Below are 14,258 nucleotides of genomic sequence, written 5' to 3' on the forward strand. Positions count from 1 at the left end.
AAATTAAAATGCCAATGACACGTTTCTGAGGACAGTCGGTTCCCTTCAGATACATTCAAATAAAGACATCTGCGTTTTGACTTGAAACGTGCAGTGCTCATATTTATTCAATGACATCATTGCCTTTTGAAGTTTAATCCAGCCATATCGCGACTCTTGTCTTTCCGTCCCCAACTGTAAGACCTCTTGAAATAATAATTAAGACATTTCTTATACCATTTAATGTATTTAAAACTTGTTATGGCCTTAAGTTTGATACAACTCACTGTAGGAGTTTTTAAGGACCCGCGGGAGATCTGCATTTAAGATAGCCCGTCGGGCAGAGTGGTGATACATTTTGGTAGCCCGACTGGAAAACACAATAGCCCCGGGACGTCTGGGCTAGCGATTTTGCGAGCCCTGCATAAATCGTTTTGCGCAGTAAAACTACAGCCGATTGCATCTAGCTCATACAACAGACATTTATCATAATTTACATGTCTAAAGATGTTTGAAAACCAAAGTGAATAGACACTGGCTAATTCTAGAGTCCAACCACATTACAGGCCCCACTAGATTTGTACTAGATTTACCCACTAGATTTGTAACAGAGAATAAACAACTTCATCACACTATGTTGGGCTTCTTGTAAAAGATTTACCCACTAGATTTGTAACAGAATAAACAACTTCATCACGCTATGTTGGGCTTCTTGTAAAAGACACTTTAAAACACTCAAGCAGGACTGCATGTCAGAAAACAGTGTGTAGATGCAATTTAGATCCAAAAACAATACAAAATTTACAAATTCTTACACTGCATGGGTAGCAGCTTTTGAAAATATGAGAAAAAAGTATCCTACCTTAACCCAATTGTGTGCGTATGTTAGATTTTGGTAATAAACAATAATCCACATCTGCAAACCACAGGATGCAACAGATCCACCTTATAAATAACCTTTCTAAATGACATCACCATTCATGCTACCATTGGTACACCACATTCTCCTGTTTACAGCCACAAAAATTTCACTCTGCATGTTTATATGGATTTCATCCTTTCCCCTTTGTTCTGGGTTTAAACATGAGGTCAACCTCAAATGCAGTTGTTATGCTTTGTGTCATTGTGACAAAAGATTTCCTGTTTTCATCTCAGCTAAGATCTGGATTCTGGAAAAAAAGTAATTGTTACACATTTATGTAACTCAAGCTGTTAATCAAAGCTGCTGATAAAACAATGATTGTTGGAGTACATTTTATATGACAACACTAGGCTATTTAAATACTATGACACTTTCAACTTTCACGTCTAATTCAATGTGCTATATTGAGATCGAGATGACTGAAAAAAAATTCCCGATTAACCTGAATTCACCATATGTAAAATTTCCCCAAAAAAACAAAAATTCAACTTCAATTTGTGCTACTTTTGAATGGCAATCAATGGTGAAAGACACTACAAAGTATGTAGCTCTAGCATCTACCAGCAAAACAATGGCAAGACCACATTAAGTTTTACATTTATTTTTTTACAAGTGCTCCGTCTTTCTCTGTTGTAGGTTAACATGTAGCAAAGGGTATGAGGTTCAGTAGCAAAGGCGCCTATTTGCAGTGAGTGACAACACGTTCTTTACAGAGAGGGGAGGCTCCTAAAAGCATATGCTCTGATGGACAGACATGAAGGGGGACAGGATGCAACACTCACACACAACCTACAAGCACAATTGATTAATTCACACTAAAAAGGCCACTGCTATATGAAGAAAGGCAGGACATAATGACATGACAGCTGTTGGGAGAGGTGAAGAGGGAGAAACATAGTGAAGCTGACAGAAAACAAAGTAATAGGTCATAAAGAGAGAGAAAAATAGGGTTGTACTTTCAGAGTAAGCCTTTAAAGCCAAACCAGGTATCATAAAACATTTCCAATGGGATTTTTAATGGCAGTGAAGGAGAAATAGAGGGCGGAATAACCATTACAGCATCCCGATCCGATATGACACTCACTCACAGGTCATTCTCAAGAATGGAATCAGAACAAAATTAAACAGGTCTGTTCGGCCAGCATGGGGTAGTCGTTTTACACAACACACATACTGTAAATCTGTTTTTATAACTGGATACACTGACACAGTGAGCTACTCTGCAATTGGCAAGGGGGAAATAAGAGAGATGGGGGAGGAACGCTTGCAAGGTTCGTTAGGTTCAGCTACTGACTCTTTTCACAAGATCCCATTTGTCACCCCCACCTGCTGGTGGCCCTAATTGCAGCCAGTTTACAGTCAACACACACACACACGATTCCTAACAAGCAAATTCAATGTCATGCACCCGCCTCTCGTATGCACAAGTGTCTATTTATGACCCAAAGTAACAGTAACTTTACAAGATCACAGTTTCTACAACCTATAAACTTGCCTCCTTTTTTCCAAAGGCATTAATCAACACAGTTTACCACACAGTGGCAGGCTGAGGAATTCTTAATTTGTCACTGAGGAACTAAGCTGTTATAGATAGGAGCCACTGACCTCAGACCGGCAGTCACTTACAATATTTAACTATTACTCATCGCCACTGAAAGTGCAAAACGGATGCGAGGTCAGCATAACAACGCAATGTCTCAATGACCAAGAGACCTCATTTAGAAATCTTCACATGCCTGTCTTCCTGGAACTAAAATCTTCACTTTAATCTGATCTAGTTTAAAATACTGAGGTGAATCCAATTGACTCTGAACCTTTGTGTCCCTTGAGATCCAGAGGCATCTGCTCTTTTTGGCCAAAACAATCCAGGAGCAGAGCACACCAGGAGTTAAGCAACAATCTGCTTTTATCTGGAAAAGGAAATCCAAGGGCTCAAATTATGTTTTGAGTATCTTTATTAGAAGTACATAAGAAATCATATACAGTATGTATTGTACTGTACATGCACATATCATACATATAACAGTAAGGTAAAGCCAGTCATTTTCATAAACACAGTTATATAAACTGATAATATTGTTGAATGGAAAGCATACTAGACTTGTCCTAACGGTGCTTGCTGCTGTAAGTCTAAAGCAAGAATAATTTCTCATACAGTAATTATATTTCAATTAAACTATCCCCTAAGTCTTAATCCAACTTTGGTGCATAATTTATACCAAAACATCTGTGCTATGGACAGTTGCTATTAACTTTCTAAGTGATCACAGTTATGGCTTTTGTTTGATGACAAAACAAATGAAAAAAACCTTGACAAGCCATGTGTGCTCTAAATATGAAAGACTTATCAAATAAGACTACAAAACACCTAAACCACCATAAAAACCACTCACAACAAACACTGTAGCATCATGGCAATGTGTCTTACATGGGCAAGGTTAAACAATATGTGCAATAGACTACATTAAATAACCAGATGATGCCATGATCTCAACAGTACAGGTCTAGCACAAAATCAGCGGCCTAGAACAGGCTGATGAAACACTTATGAAACAGTCCAGCCCAGCTAGGATTAAGAAGGATGACTTCATCCAAAACAGAGTTCAAACTATGAAAAATCAAATTACGAATGAAATGAAAACAGCTGACAAGTATAATGTAATTAATATAAAATACTCTATATAAACATGAGGAACAAACACTCAAGAACAGAAAAGTGGTTGGGGTTTAAGACACCAACAGATAGTCATCAGTTTCACACTTTATAGAACATATGAGGACTTGGAATGATAAAACTACACTAAAACCTTTTTCCAGATTGTTTGCTGAAGCCCAGGTTGGCTCTGCACTGCAGCAGAAATAAAATGTCCCTGAAGCCAAACATGCATTACAGCATCTCTTCTGACTTCATTGCTGGCTCTAAGATATCAAGGCAGGTAGGAAACCAGTTTCATTGTGAAATAAAGATGGAAAAAATAAGACAAAAGACAGGAATTGGCCATGTGTCATGGAGGTTTGGACAGTAAAGAGGCATGAAAAATGAAGAATAAGAAAAAATGTTGAGGCCTGGGAGAGCTCTGAACCCTTCTTGGATTTGTGAAATGGAATATTCACCTTTTGTCTGATGTGTGGTATGGAAGAGATCAGAGATACTAATGGAGAGAGAGGAAAAAAAGGAGGAGACACAAACATGAAAAAGGAGAAGAGGCAGTAGAAGAAATAAGAAAAAGTTTAAGTACACAAAACAGACTAGACTTCAACCTGCATCTCCCACATAAGCACCACAGCTCAATGGCCACATAAACACTTCCAACCCAATCAAAAATTTTACAAAGGATTTATGAAACTGCACTACTCAGCCGAATATCCATGCACAGTGAATCCATTTACTTGTGCAATATACTGAAAACATGGTTATACATCAGTGTTACAAAAGACTTCTATTTCAAATAAATGCTGTTCTTTTGAACTTTCTATTCATCAAAGAATTCTGAAAAAAATCCACTAAAATATTAGAAACTGTTTTTAACACTGATAATAATATGAAATTTTTCTTGAGCACCAAATGAGAATATTATTTACAAAAATCATGTGATACTGAAGACTGGAGTAATGGCTGCTAAAAATTTTCAGCTTTGCCATCACAGGAATATATTAGGCTACATTTAAATATATAAAAATTTAAAACTATAATTTTGCACTATAATAATAGTTCACAACAGTATTGTTTTTACTGTATTTTTGGTTTAAATAAATGCAGCCTTGGTGAGCATAAGAGACCTCTTTCAAAAACATCGGAACAATTGCCACAGCAGTGAGTGAAATTAAAGTAATAATTAGATTGTAGTCCTATGAAGCTACATAAAGCGATACAGGCCAATACTAAATATGAAGATGTCTACAGCTGTAGAGCTGGAAGGATTGTGCCTGGGAAATACTAGAATCAAGAGTTGGAGACGTATAGGGTTTCAGACTTGGAGAGGTATTAGACTGTAGAGTTGTTTACTGGAAGTCTGTCTGTCACCATGTCTGATAAATGTCTTCACTCTCACTGCGGCCCTCCAATCTTCCCATCTAATATATCATGTACTGACGCGTCTCTTGGTTTAAAACCAAATGCATGTTATTGCGCGCAAGACACTCATGCACAAAAGCATGAACAATTATATGCATACATATGCACAGACAAAACAACACATTCTGCTTTACAGGTACTAAATGTAGCGAGAGTACATTTTTATTGACTCTAGAGACCATATGGGGGGTATTATTGGTTACAGGGTTGCAGGGGGTGAAAAGGAGGGGGAAAGAGACAGACACAGTGGAAGCAGAAGGAGGTCAAACACAATTGCAACATTTCCTCACTCAGTACCTAGCCAACATTTCCCAGATTCCTTCTATTTTCCTCTTTCATGGAAGTTTTTTTTTTCATGGATAGATTTATGTTTGTCTAGGGGCTCACATGTGGAATCTAGGGCATTCTGCTGAAGGTAAATATTTACGAGCCCCGATTTGAGGAAATAAAACAGTGTCTCTTCCTCAACTATCCTTGACCTCTGACATCTGACAACCGGTCCTTGTCACACACCAGCTGAGATGTATTATGGTGTCTGCATCTATGGTGATGTATTACACTGGCCAGGTTAACCCAGAATGTGACACTGGATAAAATGTCAGGTCATTATAACACCACTGGAATGCTAAAGTCAAACAAATCCCAACACAGATCTTCACAAATGGTGTCATTCATCTTTTCTTTGTACTCGTTCATCCACGTCGCCTATGTTTTACTTTCAAGCAATAGTAGCAGGAGGTCAGTTCAGATGAAATGGCCTTTAGTCTTGTTATTAAGCACCGTTTAGACATCAGGACAATGCACGTTTGCAGGCTTTCCAGTAAATTCTAATGATACTCAGGGCAGCTTTCTTTTTAAAATCCCTACAGATCAACAAAAGATTAAAACTTGACCTGTGGGAACAAACTTGATCCTAGCTATAACTTTTCTGTGCACAGAATCAAAACAACACGTCTGGAAAAATACTGCTATTATCTATGACTGAAAAGCATGATCTTACCAGGGTCTGCTTTTTGTATTTTGCTTTTTATTATATGATTTATTGCATTCATTATTAATACAGTCCCCAGATCAGACACAAGAAACCCTGGCCTTCATTTTGTTTTTCTGGTGACTTCCATTGAGTGAGCCAAACCCCTCTGGCCTGCTATGAGTTTTTATTCTGTCATTAATTACAGAATTCTGCTGCTAATTAACAGTCAGACAGAAATTAATTGTGAGGAATGCTATCACCCTGACAACATCTGATTGCGATTTGCAACTGTGTTCATGGCCTTCGTTATCACATCCAAAATAAACAGGACAATGGTGAAACACAATAAAACAGAGGACGACAAAATCTGCTCAGTCGCTTTTGCAAACTTTTCTGCCCTTTCAAACTATAACTTAATCCAAATCAGACAATGACCAGTTATGACTATTATGCATCATGTCAAATGTGCCAACTACTTATAACCACAGCAACCTCAAGGAACATTCATGAAAGATTCATGAAAATCTTTTTATAGGAAAGTGTCACAGTGGGGCTCTGTAACTAGAGACTCTTATTATGAAAAGGACTCTTACTTTGACACGGGACTGTGAACATACATGCATACGCTAATCTGTTTTGCGCAAATTGAAGACCAGTTAACACAGATATGTTTATGTCGTTGATCATGTGTTATGTGATGTTGTTCCTGTCCTCATAATGTCATTTCTTCCTCAGTTCGACATTTAATGATTCATAAATTGTACTATGTTGATTTATGGTGTTGTGTTGTGTTAAGAAGTAAAGCAAGACTGGCGATCATGTTAAATGTTTATTGTTTCTATATAACAGCTTGCATATTATAAATAGTCATACTTACGTACAGGAACATTTTCCCATCCTAAACAGTCAAAACCCGATCACAGTAAATGCCCACCATTTTGAAGAACCCATTCCCGCCAATAGATGGCAGTGGCACAGTTTATTGTTCTCATGTTTAAGGGGGGAGGTTGGTGATCTGCTTAATTCTTGGTTGAGCATTGTTAAGCATTAATAATTCATTGAGTTTGTTTTGTTTCTAATTTCTGTGTTTTGTGTTACAGTTTACTTTACAGTAGGGTGACCATACGTGCCATTTTCCCAGGATGTGTCCTGGCCAGGATTTCTATATTGCCTAAAATATCTAGGTTTTGGCTTTGTTTGCGTGTGCAGACCGATCGGTGTATGACATCAAAGTACCATACAGACGGTTATGCTTTCGAAACGCTCTCGAGGTACTTTGATGTCAAACACTGATCGGTCTGAGCCGCACTGCTTTTAAGTCGAACACACCTAATATGTACACGTAATTGCATCGCTTTGACCGTAGATCCCACATTCTCACACGCCATGATTGGTCCATTATGTACAATGCTTGCATGTTATTGGTCAAACTACTTTTCGATCATTACCTTCAGCAAGCATGAAAACAGGAAAACAAAGCCAAAACAAACCCAGGCCAGGACGCGTCCTGGCAAAATGGCACGTATGGTCACCCTACACTTGCATATCATTGCTCTTTTGTTGATTTTGATTGCTTCTGGCCAGGACGCGTCCTGGGAAAATGGCACGTGTGGTCACCCTACTTTACAGTTTACTTCTTTGTTGCTGTTAAAGTACATTTATTTGTTTTTCTTAAGTTTCTTTATTACCTTTAATTAAATTACCTCCAAGTAGGAGGGGCTTTGTCTTTTTAAGATGGCCTCTCAGATTTGTTTGGAGACTTGTAGAGTGAGTTGTGGGATGTTTTGGAGTGAAATTGCTGTCTTCTGGGTCAATTAGTTTGACATAGCCAAATGTTTGTTTGAACAGTTTTTCTTTTATGTTTTTTTTTGTTGTTGTTTTTTTTGTTGTAACTTTCATTGTAAATACCTTTGACACACCAGTGGGAATCCTTCATTTTTGCACTCCTGGGAATAAACATTCTGAACTTTTGACTCCATTGTCACGTCACCTCATTTTTACGCCTCCATCTGCCGGTACATTTGGAGCAGCGGTGATTATGCTGTTCAAAACATCTTTGGGGCCCTTTTTCTGCAGTTGACACACAACTGGCTCCCTTACAGTAGGTGTCAGAAGTTTTTATGTACCGCTTAGGTGACGTGGACATTCTTGTTTTTTTTTTGTAATGCCACCGAAGTCATCGAGTCTGATGAGAACACTAGACCAGATGTGGACCAGAGTGAAATCGAGGGGAATCCAGATCCAGGGCTGGAGCTGATACTGCTATTACAGATCTGGTGCAGATGTTCAAGTCCTTTATGGAGTATCAGAAGGATCGAGACGATCGACAAGAGACAGAGACAGTACGACGAGAACAACATTTTAAAGTGCTCAGTCACCACGTCACACAGATGCAACTTGACATGAAACGTATGTGTCTTGGAGCAGTATCTGACAAACCAGCACCAAGGGTGATAGACCGGGAGCCGCATCTAGCGAGACTTGAGGACTCGGATGACATTGAGAACTATTTGCTGACGTTTGAGAGACTGGCAGAGCTGTACCAGTGGCCTAAAGAAGACTGGGCCATCCACCTCATACCGTTGCTCACTGGTAAGGCCAGATCTGCATTTGTTGCAATGGACCCTTCACATACACAAGACTATGATTTTGTTAAGACAGCAATACTGAAAAAGTATGAGATCAATGCAGAGACATATAGACTGAGATTCTGTAACCTGAATACCCCTGCTGACGAGTCACCACAAGAAATTTACACCCGACTGAAAGACTTGTTTTGCAAGTGGGTCCGCTACTCCAGCAGCACTAAAGAGGATAATATGGAGGCCATTGTTCTGGAGCAGTTCCTTCATGTCTTGTACCCAGACGTGAGGACTTGGGTCAAGGAGCGTGATCCAACAACTGCTGCTGAAGCTGCCAGACTGGCCGAGGCATATATCACAGCCCTTAAAGGAGCAGGAAATGTCCGCTATGCAGGAATCCTTCCTGTGGCCAGAGGTAAGTCTGAGGGATCTGGGGATTGTTCAAACTCTCAAGCTAGAGTCCTTAAACTCACACAGAGTAAAGACACTACTCCTCATGCAACATCTTAGAGTGTAGCTAAGGAGGATGTTGTCTGTTTTCATTGTGGTCAGCCAGTACTAGACCTCTTTGCCCCTTGAAGAAACCTAAAACCGCAAGCCTTTGTTATGTTCCCCGTTCAGTTGAGTCATCCCCCATGAAATGTAATTCACAGCCGGTTAGGTCTGTCTTGTTAAATGGTAGACCAGTTTTAGCCTTGGTGGACACTGGATGTACATATACGCTAGTGCAGAGCAGGTATGTGCCCAGACAGGACTGGAGTGACACTGAGACTGTTACTGTTTGCTGTGTGCATGGTGACAACACTCCTTTGCCTACTGTGGAAGTATATATTGAAGTCTTGAATCTTGAAATATTTAACGAAGGTGGGAATTGCTGAGACTCTTCCCTATCCCATCCTACTTGGCACGGATATGCCAAAGTTGGTGGAGTTACTGCAGGACACAGAGTGGTGTGGGGTAGTGACAAGGGCTCAGTCAAAGCAAGCAGTTCAGACAACACTCGATCTAGATGCAGATAATGCTTTGCAAACAATGCCTTTTTGTTATGCTGATATTGAGGTTGAGTCTGGTCCAACAAAAGACAACAGGTTGCAACAGCGTAGAGGTTGGGTAGCAGACATGATTGACATTGCGGGACAGGCTAAGGAGGAGGGTGCTGAACCAGAGTTGTGTGAATCAGACATTGTGATACCAAATGATCTAGCCCAGTTACAGAGGCAAGACCCAACTTTAGCCACGTGTTTTGATCAGGTTAAGCAGAATGATGACACTGATGTTTTACTTGATGAGCCTTTTGTGTTGAAACATGGACTCCTGTATAAGCAGACTAAGGGGGGAGATCTTCAGCTTGTTGTACCTAAAGCACAAAGAAGTGAGGTACTGCAGTTAGGTCATTCCATTCCATGGTCCGGTCATCTAGGGTTTGCGAAGACATGTCTGAGAATCTCTAAAAGATTTTATTGGCCTAGAATGTACACAAACATTAAAGAATACTGCCAGACATGCCCTGAATGCCAGCTCGCTACTGGCCGGATTCCTGCATACGCCCCACTAGTACCTTTGCCTGTAATTGATGTGCCTTTTGAGAGAATAGGAGTAGATGTTATTGGTCCACTTGAGGGGAGTCAGGCAGGAAACCGGTTTATTCTAGTAATCTCAGATTATGCCACAAGATATCCTGAAGCATATCCATTGAGAGATGTTACTGCTAAGCAGATAGCTTCAGCTTTGTTGAAATTCTTTTCCCAAGTTGGCATACCAAAAGAGTTTTTATCAGACCAAGGCACTAACTTTATGAGTCGCACACTGCAGCAAGTTTATCAGCTTTTGGGCATTAAGAGTGTGAGAACAACCCCATATCACCCTCAGACTGATGGTCTTGTTGAAATGTTCAATCAGACTCTAAAGAATATGTTAAAAAAGTTTGTTTCAGACTCGGGCAAAGACTGGGATAAATGGCTGCCATACCTCCTGTTCGCCTACCAGGAAGTACACCAGGTTTCAACAGGATTCTCGCCGTTTGAATTGCTGTGCGCCCACCAAGTGAGAGGTCCTCTAGATGTCCTGAAAGAGAGGCTGCGGACAGCCCAAAGACAAAGAACATCCTCACTTATGTGCTGAAAATGAGGGAGAAACGGCAACAGAGCACTGCCTTGGCACGAGAAAACCTGATAAGATCACAAGTACAGCAGAAACACTGGTACGACAAAACAGCTAGATCACAACGCTTTGAACGTGGCGAAGAAGTTCTGTTATTGCTTCCAACATCTGAGAATAAGCTTTTGACGAAGTGGCAAGGCCCGTACCAGATAAAGAATAAGGTAGGTCCAGTGACCTATCAGATTGAAATCCCCTCACAAAATCCTCCTCTGCAAACATTTCATGTGAACATGCTGAAGAAATGGCATCCGCAACATTCTCCTGGCAAAACAGAAAAGAGCAATGACATGGCTATGCTGGTGAGAGCAGTAGAGTGTGAAGAGGAAGTGGAAGAACAATATTTACCGACCTGTTGCAGTGACAGTGAATTACATTTTCAGCACCTGAGTGAAGAACAAAGACATCAGCTCCAGGAATGTAAACCTGATCAGTTGTTCATGGATACCCCTGGCAGGACAGATTTAGTCGACAATGCTATCATCCTCAAGGACCCCAAACCTGTCCGGCAACCAGTGTATCGTGTGCCAAAGAAACTTCTATCTGTTATGAAACAGGAATTGCAGACCATGAAACAACTGGGAGTTATTGAGCCATCATCAAGTGAGTGGAGCAGTCCCATAGTGCTGGTACCGAAGAAAGATGGTACCCTGCGGTTCTGCTTAGATTTCAGGAAGTTGAACACCATTAGTAAATTTGATCCTTATCCAATGCCACGGGTGGATGAACTGGTGGAGAGACTAGGGAGAGCGAATTACCTGAGCATGCTGGATCTCTGCAAGGGATACTGGCAGGTGCCGCTGAATCCAGCATGTAAGGAGTTTACTGCCTTCAGAACCCCTTTTGGTCACTTCCAGCTCCGGGTCCTTCCTTTTGGGCTCCATGGGGCTGCGGCCACATTGCAAAGGATGATGGATCAAGTCCTCCGTGGTACAGAGGACTACGCTGCAGCTTACCTTGATGACATTATAATCTTCAGCCAAAGCTGGGAAGAGCATCTGGAGCACCTTAAGGAAGTTCTGACTCGCATTAAGGCTGCAGGACTAACCATTCACCCAGATAAATGTGCCCTCACCAAACCAGAAACCCAATACCTTGGTTTTGTACTGGGTCACGGTGTGATCTGACCTCAGGTGGGGAAGGTGGAGGCCATTAAAGGAGAAGGGCAACCTGAGACAAAGAAACAGGTTAGAGCTTTTCTTGGGCTTGTTGGTTGGTACAGGATATTTATTCCAAATTTCTCCGCCAGGGCAATGGCCCTAACAATTTTGACAAAAAAGAGCCAGTCCAACAAGGTAGTATGGACTGAGGACTGTGAAAAAGCCTTCAATGACTTAAAGAATGCATAATGTCCGGAGCTAGTTCTTCAAAATCCTGATTTTGAGAAAATGTTTACAGTGCAGACTGATGCCTCACAACATGGTATTGGATTGGTGCGGTTCTGCTTCAAGAGGAACAAGGTCAACCTGGCTCCCTTACAGAAAGACAGAAATTTCTTAAAGTAAATTAGAAGTTCATAAAAGCTTCTTAAAAGCAATTCTTGAACAAAGAATTTCTCAAATATTTTCTTAAAAAACGTCCTTTTCTTTTCTTATGAAGAAAATAACAGACTTTGGTGTTACCTGACTGTATGGAGGTTATTGCCAAAGATATGCTGATCAACTAAAAGAAAAACACTTGGCAGGCAGTGTTTCCATTGTGACTGGCTGGATGAGACGTTGCGTTTTATAGTCTGCTGTGTATTTTAAATATTAATTTTTAATGTTGTTTACATTTGCACTTTGTTTTTTTGTCCTCTCTTTACTGTGCTGATTCAGTGCTGAATATTGCTGAAAATTATGCCGTAATTATATGCTTGAATTTAAAAAGATTGTTCTTATGCTCAATTACAAAAAATTAATTCATAAAACATACCCTTTGTAGATTTACAGTCAGAAAAGTTGGAGGTTATACTATGATTTTTAAGAAGATCCTCTTCAAGAGCTTAAATTCATCTTCAGAACATTCTTTTTTCTTAAAGGGGTCATATGATGCGATTTCAATTATTCCTTTCTCTCCACCCACCAACGTGTGATTTTGAGGTCAATACTACAAAAGACGCTTGTCAATCATCAGTTCTAGTGGCGTAGATGGTAAGGCACATGCTTTTTGACGCAATTGACCCGAGATTGAACCCGCCTTTTGCCGAACTTTTTTTTCTCCCTTTTCAAATCTTATATCACATCAGAAAGGCATTTATTTTCACAAAAAATTAAGGAAATAATCAAAAAGTTGGAAATAAAGTATCGGTTAGGGTAGGTGTAGGGAGGGTTTTAATGTCCCAGTAAGGTGGCATCCATTTAATAATATGAATTAAAATTATAATTTACACTCAATACGTTATTATTGCGTACTGTTTTATAATGTACTACAATACTGAGGTGCAGATAATTGTCACTATTTGTAAATAAGTAGTATAAATAACAGAAAACCTTGCTATTTTAACGTAGCGTAAATAGAATCTATAGCTATTTGCACTTAGTGTAAATAGCATATCATTAAAAAATACTGCTATTTTCACTTAGTGTAAATAGAATCCATTGCTATTTGCACTTAGTGTAAATAGCATACATAGCATCTATATCACTAATAAAACATGCTATTTTCACTTCGCCGCTGCCTATTTATTATGTATATATAAATACACACAATTAAATAGATTTCATTGCTATTTGCACTTAGTGTAAATAGCATCCATCGCTATTTGCATTTAGTGTAAATAGCATCTATCGCTAAGAAAATATGCTATTTTCACTTAGGGCAAATAGCTGCTGCCAAAATTTAATTCTTAAGAATGTTTCTTGAATCTGGCCCCAGTTCCTCAGTGCAGACCATTTTTTTTCATGTATTATTAACATTGCAACATTGACTAGTTTGTGGTGAGATAGGTTGATTAAGCTGTAGTAGCTTTGAAAAATCTAATCATTTAGAGTAAGAACACTCTTAGTCAAAGACATTTGTGAGTAAAAGTTTGCACTATTCCAAATCTATTTCTCAAAACACCAGATTTATAATAGACTTCAAGGCGTTTACACATGACTTCTCATGGATATTAAGTGTCTCTGCAGAGAAAAAGAAAGAAATACTACTACAAAGCGACAAAGTGTGAAAGCAAGTGTGCAATAATAACATCTGTCGGAGGTTAGCTCTCCATCACATGAAATCTGCAGTTCACCCCATGTTTGTACATCTAACACTTTCCTACCACCTCATTCCTCAGTTTAATTAGTCAGACTGATTATTTTAGAACTGTCTCAATATGAGTTCATTTTTACCACGGCATGAAAAATAGCTTTAATAGAACCACAATTCATGAACGTAAACATAAATAGATCTTAATTCAAATGAAGCATTGCTTTTTCTTCAAGCAGTTTTATGAGGTGAACAAAAAGTAGGGTTGCCAGATTCAAATGAAGTTAAGTAAGCTGCAAAAAAGTGTTGACATAGCATATTATGTGGTATTTTGCAGTGCACAAAGAGATGATTGTGAATGTTTTAAATCATGTTTATAGGTTTGTTATGAAAGCAAAA

General features: G+C 39.4%; 1 protein-coding gene across 1 annotated transcript in view; it reads right to left on the minus strand.

The window, feature by feature from the left end:
* svep1 (sushi, von Willebrand factor type A, EGF and pentraxin domain containing 1) overlaps positions 1–14,258 on the minus strand; it is a 77,918-nt gene that overhangs the window by 40,191 nt on the left and 23,469 nt on the right. The window lies entirely within an intron of this gene.

Source organism: Sinocyclocheilus rhinocerous, unplaced genomic scaffold, assembly GCF_001515625.1.
Source record: "Sinocyclocheilus rhinocerous isolate Xijiao unplaced genomic scaffold, SAMN03320098_v1.1 scaffold75, whole genome shotgun sequence".
Taxonomy (NCBI): domain Eukaryota; kingdom Metazoa; phylum Chordata; class Actinopteri; order Cypriniformes; family Cyprinidae; genus Sinocyclocheilus; species Sinocyclocheilus rhinocerous.